Source organism: Xenopus laevis, chromosome 4S, assembly GCF_017654675.1.
Source record: "Xenopus laevis strain J_2021 chromosome 4S, Xenopus_laevis_v10.1, whole genome shotgun sequence".
In the NCBI taxonomy this organism is placed as follows: Eukaryota; Metazoa; Chordata; class Amphibia; order Anura; family Pipidae; genus Xenopus; species Xenopus laevis.
This window is the reverse complement of record NC_054378.1, coordinates 96764034-96774497: the sequence shown is the minus strand read 5'-3', so window position 1 is coordinate 96774497 and position 10464 is coordinate 96764034.

Sequence of the window (10464 nt, the reverse complement as noted above, 5' to 3'; positions counted from 1 at the left end):
GCAGGGAGGACAGCCCGCAGGGATCAGTAGGGCAACAACATGTATCGGCACCTGTGTTCAGCCGGCCAACGCACCCGCCATTGCCGCCAATACCGCCAACTCCGCCAACTTCTACTGTTACCGCCAGATCGCACACTTCCAAAAAGTCAGCAGTGTGGGATTTTTTTAATGTGTGTGCCTCTGACAAAAGCATTGTAATTTGCAATGAGTGCAGTCAGAAACTGAGCCTTGGTAAGCCCAACAGCCACATAGGTACAACTTCTATGCGAAGGCACATGAGCGGCAAGCACAAAGCACTTTGGGAGCAACACCTCAAAGGCAACAGGCAAACTAAAAGCCACACTCCTTCTGGTCCAGCATCTTACTGCTCTACCTCTGCTCTCCTTGACCCGTCTGAACCACCCTCCACTCCGCCTTCCACCTTGACCACCTGTTCCCATTCCCAGTCATCTGCCACCAGCCAAGTTTCTGTGAAGGCCATGTTTGAGCGTAAGAAGCCAATGTCTGACTGTCACCCCCTTGCCCGGCGTCTGACAGCTGGCTTGTCTGCACTCTTAGCCCGCCAGCTTTTACCATACCAGCTGGTGGACTCTGAGGCCTTCCGCAAATTTGTAGCAATTGGGACACCGCAGTGGAAGGTACCCAGCCGCAATTTTTTTTCTAAAAAGGGAATACCACACCTGTACCAACATGTGCAGAGCCAAGTTACCGCATCTCTGTCACTTAGTGTTGGGCCAAAGGTCCATATGACTACTGACGCATGGTCCTCCAAGCATGGTCAGGGCAGGTATGTCACCTACACTGCCCATTGGGTGAACTTGGTAATGGCTGGGAAGCAGGGAATGGGTAGCTCAACAACAACAGTGGAGTTGGTGTCACCGCCACGGATTGCACGCGGTTCTGCCACCACCTCTACTCCTCCATCGCTCTCTACCTCGTCTTCTTCTTCTTCTTACTCTGCTGCTGGGTCCTCCTTCTCCTCCTCCACACCTGTGCACCCCCAGCTCCCCCTAGGCTATTCGACGTGCCAGGTACGCCGTTGTCACGCTGTCTTGGGGATGACGTGCCTGGAAAGCAAAAACCATACCGGATCTGTACTCCTGTCATCTCTGCAGTCACAGGCCGATCGGTGGCTGACCCCACACCAACTGCAGATCGGAAAAGTGGTGTGTGACAATGGAAGCAATCTGTTGGCAGCGTTGAGACTAGGCAATTTAACACATGTGCCCTGCATGGCACATGTGTTAAATTTAATAGTCCAACGTTTTGTCTCCAAGTACCCAGGATTCCAGGACGTTCTCACCCAGTCCAGAAAGGTGTCGGCCCATTTCAGACGTTCCTACACAGCCATGGCACGCCTTGCTGACATTCAGCAGCGCTACAACATGCCAGTCAGGCGTTTGATTTCTGACAGCCAGACTCGCTGGAATTCAACGCTCCTTATGTTGGAACGTCTGCTGCAACAACAAAGGGCCGTCAACGAGTACCTTTTTGAACTGGGTGGTAGGACTGGATCTGCACAGCTGGGGATTTTTTCCCCCGTTACTGGGTGCTTATGCGCGATGCCTGCAGGCTCATGCGACCTTTTGAAGAGGTGACAAATATGGTCAGTCGCACCGAAGGCACCATCAGCGACCTAATACCCTTCGCTTTATTCCTGGAGCGTGCCGTGCGACGAGTGACAGATGAGGCTGTAGACCAGCGTGACGAGGAGCTGGAAGCGCACGATTTCTGGTCGGAATCACCAGAACGAACCCAGGCACATGCTGCAACGCAGGGAGAGGTGCCAGAAGTGGAGTCAGAGGAGGAAGGTGGCTTTGTGGAGGAGGAGGAGGAGGACCAACAGGAGCAGGCTTCCCAGGGGGCTAGTGGTGACCTTTTGGGGACCCCTGGTCTTGTACGTGGCTGGGGGGAGGAGACCGTGGATGATGCAGTCCTTGATAATGAGGAAGCGGAGATGGATAGCTCTGCATCCAACCTTGTGAGAATGGGGTCTTTCATGCTGTCATGCCTGTTGAAGGACCCCCGTATCAAGAGGCTTAAGGAGAAGGACCTGTACTGGGTCGCAACGCTACTAGACCCTCGGTACAAGCATAAAGTGTCAGAAATGTTACCAACATACCACAAGTCCGAAAAGATGCGGCATTTACAAACCAGCCTGCAAAACATGTTGTACAATGCTTTTAAGGGTGATGTCACTTCAGGAATTCATCAACATTCCAGGGGCAGAGGTGCCAGTAATCCTGCCACGAGCACACCTGCAAGGACAAAGCCCTTTGGCCAGTCTGTAACGTCAGACATGCAAATGTTTTTCTGTCCAAGGCAGCGCCACAACCCTTCTGGATCCACCCTCAAAGAACGCCTCGACCGGCAGGTAGCGGACTACCTGGCATTAACTGCAGATATCGACACTCTGAGGAGCGATGAACCCCTGGACTACTGGGTGCGCAGGCTTGATCTGTGGCCAGAGCTGTCACAATTTGCCATGAACCTCTTGTCTTGCCCAGCCTCAAGTGTGCTCTCAGAAAGGACCTTCAGTGCAGCAGGAGGGATTGTAACTGAGAAGAGAACTCGCCTAGGTCACAAAAGTGTCGATTACCTGACCTTTATTAAAATGAATGAGGGGTGGATCTCGGAGGGTTACTGCACGCCGGAAGACTTGTTCTGACTTCTATGCAGCTGTCCTTCTCTTCAAGCCTCATGACTCCACACACAGCTGTCCTTTAGCGTCCTCCTCCTCCCTCCGCCACCGTTACAAACTAGGGTGCAAACCCTACTGGTTTAATTTTTTCTGGCCTCTGTGCTTCAGTGGCTGCGACCAAAAAAATGCCTATTTTCTGCATTTATATGACATAATTTTTCTGGCCTCTGTGCTTCAGTGGCTGCAACCAAAAAAATTTATATTTTCAGCATTTATATGGCATAATTTTTCTGTCAACTGTGCTTCAGTGGCTGCGACCAAAAAAATGCATATTTTCTGCATTTATATGGCATAATTTTTCTGGCCTCTGTGCTTCAGTGGCTGCAACCAAAAAAATTACTATTTTCAGCATTTATATGGCATAATTTTTCTGGCAACTGTGCTTCAGTGGCTGCGACCAAAAAAATGCATATTTTCTGCATTTATATGGCATAATTTTTCTGGCCTCTGTGCTTCAGTGGCTGCAACCAAAAAAATTTATATTTCAGCATTTATATGGCATAATTTTTCTGTCAACTGTGCTTCAGTGGCTGCGACCAAAAAAATGCATATTTTCTGCATTTATATGGCATAATTTTTCTGGCCTCTGTGCTTCAGTGGCTGCAACCAAAAAAATTTATATTTTCAGCATTTATATGGCATAATTTTTCTGGCAACTGTGCTTCAGTGGCTGCGACCAAAAAAATGACTATTTTCAGCATTTATATGGCATATTTTTTCTGGCCTCTGTGCTTCAGTGGCTGTGGCCAAAAAAACTGGGCAAACAATGCCTACAAGGTCAACGACGTTGACCTTGTAGGCATTGTTTGCCCAGTTTTTTTGGCCACAGCCACTGAAGCACAGAGGCCAGAAAAAATATGCCATATAAATGCTGAAAATAGTCATTTTTTGCCATACGTTGACTCAACGTATATGGCAAAAAATGACTATTTTCAGCATTTATGTGGCATATTTTTTCTGGCAACTGTGCTTCAGTGGCTGCAACCAAAAAAACTGGGCAAACAATGTCTACAAGGTCAACGTATGGCGAAAAATTACTATTTTCAGCATTTATATGGCATATTTTTTCTGGCAACTGTGCTTCAGTGGCTGCGTCCAAAAAAACTGGGCAAACAATGTCTACAAGGTCAACGTATGGCGAAAAATGACTATTTTCAGCATTTATATGGCATATTTTTTCTGGCAACTGTGCTTCAGTGGCTGCGTCCAAAAAAACTGGGCAAACAATGCCTACAAGGTCAACGTATGGCAGTTGTTTAAAGAGAACAGTAGATTACTAGCCAGCAAAGCTACCTAAGCTAAAATGTCCCTCAAATCCCTGCAGACTTCTGTCCCTCCAATACAGAGCAGTATCAAGCAGATTACTAGCCAGCAAACTTACTATCATCTGTCCCTGAAATCACTAACAGCTCTCCCCCTACACTATCTCTTCCAAGCACACACAGGCAGATTTTTCAGATACATTTTTGCCCTTGATCCCCCTCTGGCATGCCACTGTCCAGGTCGTTGCACCCTTTAAACAACTTTAAAATCATTTTTCTGGCCAGAAATGTCTTTTCTAGATGTTAAAGTTCGCCTTCCCATTGAAGTCTATGGGGTTCGCGAACCGCTCGCATTTTTGCGCAAGTTCGCGAATATGTTCGCGAACTTTTTTTCCGACGTTCGCTACATCCCTACTTTTAACATGACTATGTAACGCAACAACGTGTTCTGTTGTTTTATTGTTCTTATTTATGCAAAGAAAATGTTTGGGCAAAGAGTTTCTACTGAGGTAACTGGAGTAAATAAATCACAGCAGTAACACACAGGGGAACATCATGTAGCAGATGTAGTGAATCCATTCTCTGTGCAACTTTCATAATCAGTTAAATGATAATGTTCTAGATTGTATTCTTCCAATTGGAATTAATTCATTGGAAAATGAAACCTATGATTTTTCCTGTATTTTGTTTTTTTTAATCATTAGTTAATTATTTATCTGTTTGTTTAGCAGCTCTGGCATAAAGGCAGGGCAACAAATATATATGATTGACAGCTCAAATATTGAAACACCTTTATAAAAGGTATGGATGTTTTAATGAAGAAAATAGTTTAGGTTTAGGTTTAATTTGCAAAGGACTTTTCATTATACAGCTTTTTATGTGTAGGTGGCAGGTCTGCTTTAAATCAAAAACAACAAAAAAAGATGAAATCCCATTGAAAAGAATTGGATATTCTGCATCATATGAAAAGATAATTTAAAGGTGAACTATCCCTTTTAGTAAATAGAATAGTTAGAATGGACCTTTATTAAAGAAGATAAAGTTTAGGACTACCAGCGAATTGGATGCTATACGTAATTAGTCCCATAGCAAACTTTACACCTTTTTATTACATGACTCCATTTGATATTTTCACGTCATAGAACAGAAGGCACAGAATCCCAAGCAAGGTTTAACCGATCTGTATTGAAAGGGATACTGTCATGGGAAAACATGTTTTTTTTCAAAACGCATCAGTTAATAGTGCTGCTCCAGCAGACTTCTACACTGAAATCCATTTTTCAAAAGAGCAAACAGATTTTTTATATTCAATTTTGAAATCTGACATGGGGCTAGACATATTGTCAATTTTCCAGCTGCCCCCAGTCATGTGAATTGTGCTCTGATAAACTTCAGTCACTCTTTACTTCTGTACTTCAAGTTTGAGTTATATCACCCCCTCGCTTCCCCCCCAACAGCAGCCTAACAAAAGAACAATGGGAAGGTAACCAGATAGCAGCTCCCTAATTAAGCCCCTTCATGTCACAGGCCCACCCCTTTGCGTCACAGGCCCGACCCTTCAAGTCTCTGGCCTGCCTCTTCTTGTCACAGGCCCGCCCCTTCTTGTCACAGGCCCACCCCTTTGCGTCCCAGGCCCACCTCTTCATGTCACTGGCCTGCCCCTTTGCGTCATCAGCCCCACCCATCAGCCCGAATTTCAAATGTAGAAAAGGTGGCAACCCTAGAGACAAGCTGACCGATAACGGTAGAAGACTTGAATATCGGTCGGCTCGTTGATCAGGCTGGCCGGAGAATTTTGATTTTTGGCAGTAAGTGCTGAATCGTCAGATACAGGAAGAATTCTATTGTTTCTACCTTTATATCTGACAATTCAGCTGTACACGTGTGTATTGAAATGAACGATCTTTCTTGGAAAAATTGTTACATATATGGACACCTAGTAGGTGTTCACTAACTTTCAGATCAGCACATGTAAAACACAATTCACTTTGCAATTAAAAGGCTGTTCACCTTTGAGTTAACCTTTAGAGAGTGATAGTCTGAGACAATTTGCATTTGGTTTTATTTTTTTTTATTATTCATGGTTTAAGTAATTTTGCTTTTTAATCAGCAGCTCTCCAGTTTGCAATTCCAGCAATCTGGTTGCTAGGGTCTAAATTACCCTAGCAACCATGCATTGATTTGAATAAGAGAATGGAATATGAATAGGAGAGGGCGTAAATAGAATGATGAGTAACAAAAAGTAGCAATAACAATAAATGTGTAGCTTTACAGAGCATATGTTTTTAGAAGAGGTCAGTGGCCCCTTTTGAAAATTGGAAAGAGTCAGAAGAGGAAGGCAAATAATTCAAAAACTATAAAAATAAACAATGAAGACCAATACAAAAGCTGCTTAGTATTGGACATTGTATAAAAATAATCAGATGTGGCACACCAGTGACATGACTGGCATACAACTATATGTGAGAGATATGAAGTAGTACAAGCCTGTTCTCCTCCTGGTCCATTATCAGCCGGCTAACATTGTTTCAGGAGTCAGAACCAGTAGTGCCAATAATATACAGGCAGACAGATACTATTTTCAATAACAATTATATTTACAAATAACTTTAAAACCATTGAAAACGATTAAATTAACAGACTGAAACATTGCATCAGAATTACATTTTATTTCATTACACAAACATTTTGGGTGATGATTTCTTTAAAACAGTATATAAAAACAAAAAATAAGTCTGGCTGGGTGGAAGGGCACTGCAGAAAATGCAGCTTCTGTATAGAAAAGTGGGCTGTACACTTGTGCCTGGACTGATACCTTTTAATTTGCCCCATGTCTCCGCTGCATCAGCAGAGCAGATTAACAATTAGCAATGGACAGTGTGTCAAACCTGCCTCTCGCTGGGCCCATACATGTAGAGATAGGCAGTAAGATCAAAGCCAATCAAACTGGAAAATCATATATGGCCACCTTATAATTATTTTTATGCACGCACTGCACAATCGGTAGCAGACATATTCAGTTACCCCTCTATTCAACATTCAATAAATAGGGTTTGTGCTGAACATAATTTTGCCTAAAAACCACAAACAGCAAAGTGGCTTGTATTCATCTACTCACCATGCACATTGCTGCAGCCACGACACTTACATTAAAGGGGACCCATCACCAAAAAAAATTATTCAAAATCCTATTTTATCACATTAGTCAAGCAATATGAACTTTAATTACACTATATAAATTATTTGAATCTTGTTTCCTTCAGTCTGGGATTTCAAAATTATAGCAAGCAGGCAGGAGCCATTTTGTGGGCATTGTTATTAAGACAAGCCTTGCATAATCTCAGAATCTTGTTTATGCACCAGAATGGGGGACCTTATGTCCATCCCCATGCCCTGGCTACAGATTTAAATGGTAAAGAGAACGGGGGAATATGTGGAGAGCAGTGACATCTAGGAAGTGCTGAATGGAAAGTGAAAGTAATTGTTTGCCCCGCCTCTATGCCCGTGGCATAGAGGAGTGGCAGACAATATTTGATTGACAGCTGAGATTTTTAAATGAGCTTATAACAGCTATGAATGCTTTAATAAAAAATAGAAATTGGATTTCATGTTTAATTTGAAAAGGACTTTTATTATACAGATTTTTGTGGCTGGGTGACAGGTCCACTTTAAGGATGCTGCCCAAAACTCACTGGGGCAAATTCACTAAAGGACGAAGCGCCTAACGCTAGCGTTAATTCGCTAGCGTTAATTCGCTAGCGTTAATTTGCTAGCGTAGCGCATTTTCGTTAATTCGCTGATACACTAACGGACACTGGCGTAAATTCGCTAGTGTTACTTCGCACCCTTACGCCTGGTGAATTTGCGCAACGGACGTAACTAAGCAAAGTCACTGACGCGCGCATTTTTCTGAACGCTAACTTTTATGCCAGACTTGCTTCGCCACCTCAGACCAGGCGAAGTGCAATAGAGTAGATAGGGATTGCTTCAAAAAAAGTTAAACATTTTTCTAAGTCCCAAAAACTTTTCTTTTTTTATGGGTGAGAAAGATTTAAAATTTTTTTGGGGCTACCCTCCTTCCCCCCTACATTTCCTAACTCATGGCACCTTAACTATACAGTGGACACATGTGTAGGGCAAAATAAACATTTTATTTGCTGTTTTGAAGGTTTCCCAGGCTTGTGTAGTGCTGCTACATATACCTCCATTGTAACTTCAGTTTGGCGCCGTATGCAAATTAAGCATCGCTAGCGTAACTTCGCTTTGCTTGGCGAATTAACGCTAGTGCAACTTTGCAACCTTACACTTCCCCTGAGCGCAACTTCAGATTTTAGTGAATTTGCGGAGCGCTGGCGAAAATACGCCTGGCGAAGCGGACACTGGCGCAACTACGAATCTTAGTGAATTTGCCCCATAGACGCACTGACATCAATAGCAAGTAGAAAACGCTTTCCTGTTGGTTCCACCAACTACAAAAACATTTCAAAATTAATTCAGCAATGTATATCTATGACAGTAAAGTCACAACTTTCTTGAATCTGCAGATTTCTGTATAGACTGCATGAGGTTCATTCTGACATTATTAAGCCTATGAAAGGAATTTTCTAAAAATGTTAAAATAATTTTAAGTTGCAAAATAACAATTTTGGCAATTTTGTCTATGCATTTTGAGAATGTTTCCTTACTCAGTACGTGCATGTTTGTGTCCCAACCGGGCTGCCACCATGAGGAGTGGGCTCCTGGTGTAGATGGCACAGCATTTATGGGTGTTTGTAAAAATACTACTGTTTTCCCAATTCTAGTGTAGGCTCTGTTAAGCTGCACCTCCAGTAGAGGAAATAAAATTTAAGTGATAGGTGCCCTTTACAAACCTCCCATGCCTTCTACCATCAGAGTAACATTTTTCATACTATGGGAGCGACATGAATTGGGAAAAAGCTATTGTCTTTAAACATCTGAAGCCTTTGAACCATGCCATTTTGCAAAGATGCCAGCACATTCTTCTCTGCTTTTTTCAAAACTGCATGCTCCACCTAGTGGCAGAGTGCAGACACAAGCAGTACTCAAAAGTTATTTAAAGGGATACTGTCATGGGAAAACATGTTTTTTTTCAAAACGCATAGTTAATAGTACTGCTCCAGCAGACTTCTGTGCTGAAATACGTTTTCCAAAAGAACAAACAGATTTCTGTATATTTCATTTTGAAATCTGAAATGGGGCTAGACAGTTTCCCAGGTGCCCTCAGTCATGTGACTTGTGCTATGATAAACTTCAAGTCATTCTTTACTGCTGCACTGCAAGTTGGAGTGATATCACCCCCTCCCTCCCCCCCAGCAGCCTAACAATAGAACAATGGGAAGGTAACCAGATAGCAGCTACCTAAAGTTGGCCATAGATGCAAAGATCTGATTTTCGGACCGTATGTGGACAATCCCAACATTTTTCGTCCATCTGAGATCGGACAGGTTAAAAGATTTCTGTCGGCTGCCGAAAATATCTCTGCATGTATTGCTGATCGTAAGATTTTCAGAGAGAGACAGTCACTAGCTTTGGTCGGACATAACTTTCGTACGATTGCTGTCAGGGGCAGAATCTGTTCTTTTGTACTTTATTTGATCGGAATGGTTAATGGCAGGTCGAGAGATGGGAAAGTCCGATCGTACGATGATTCAGTATGTGCATCTTCGGCAATCAAACCGAAGATGCACTAGCGTTGCCTAATTTACATATGCCGGGAAATGATAAAGTAACAATTCCTGCAGAACTTTACTACTTTTTGCTTACAAATGTAATAAATATGTAATAAGACAATGGGTGCCCAAACTTTTGGATTGAACTGTGTTTATGCAGGCTTATGATTTGCCTTTGAGAACAACATATTAGATTCTGTCTAACATAATGCTGTGAAAATATAAACTTATAAAAAGTTAGGTGACCAAAGTCTCGGAGTCTTCCCCTTGGTTGTCCGACCCAACGATCCTCGTTTCTCCTCGAGTACAAAACAACAGTCCAAAATTTTCTTTAAAAGGTCAGCGCTAATTAAAAGCTCAAGGGAAAAAATATGATGAAAAAGAGAAAAAAATGAAATTTTTTATAGTGTAGTATTTACTGAGAGTTGTAGTTCCACAACCAAAAAAACTATTTGGTGCAGTTACCCTTTACGATTCACCACAGGTGGCTATTGAATGGGTACTTACAAATGTTTAGATTTAGCATGTGCACATCACGATTGGTAGAGAATAAAATTGTAGGATAATCCTTCTGAGCTGGAAGAGGTTAAAAATGAGCAAATATAGTGTAAAACCCTTTTTATTAAATATCCTAAAAAACCAACTGGTTGCACTCACATTTTAGTAGTTAAAACAGGCATATAGTCACTTATCAGTGCAAGTCCGTACTGCTGCAAGTCTTTACTAGCGGTTGCTGTTGGGGTTCCGTCCAGTTTTTCCTCCACAATCCGCTTGTTTGCTTCCTGGACGATTGGATGTGACGTCAGCCGTC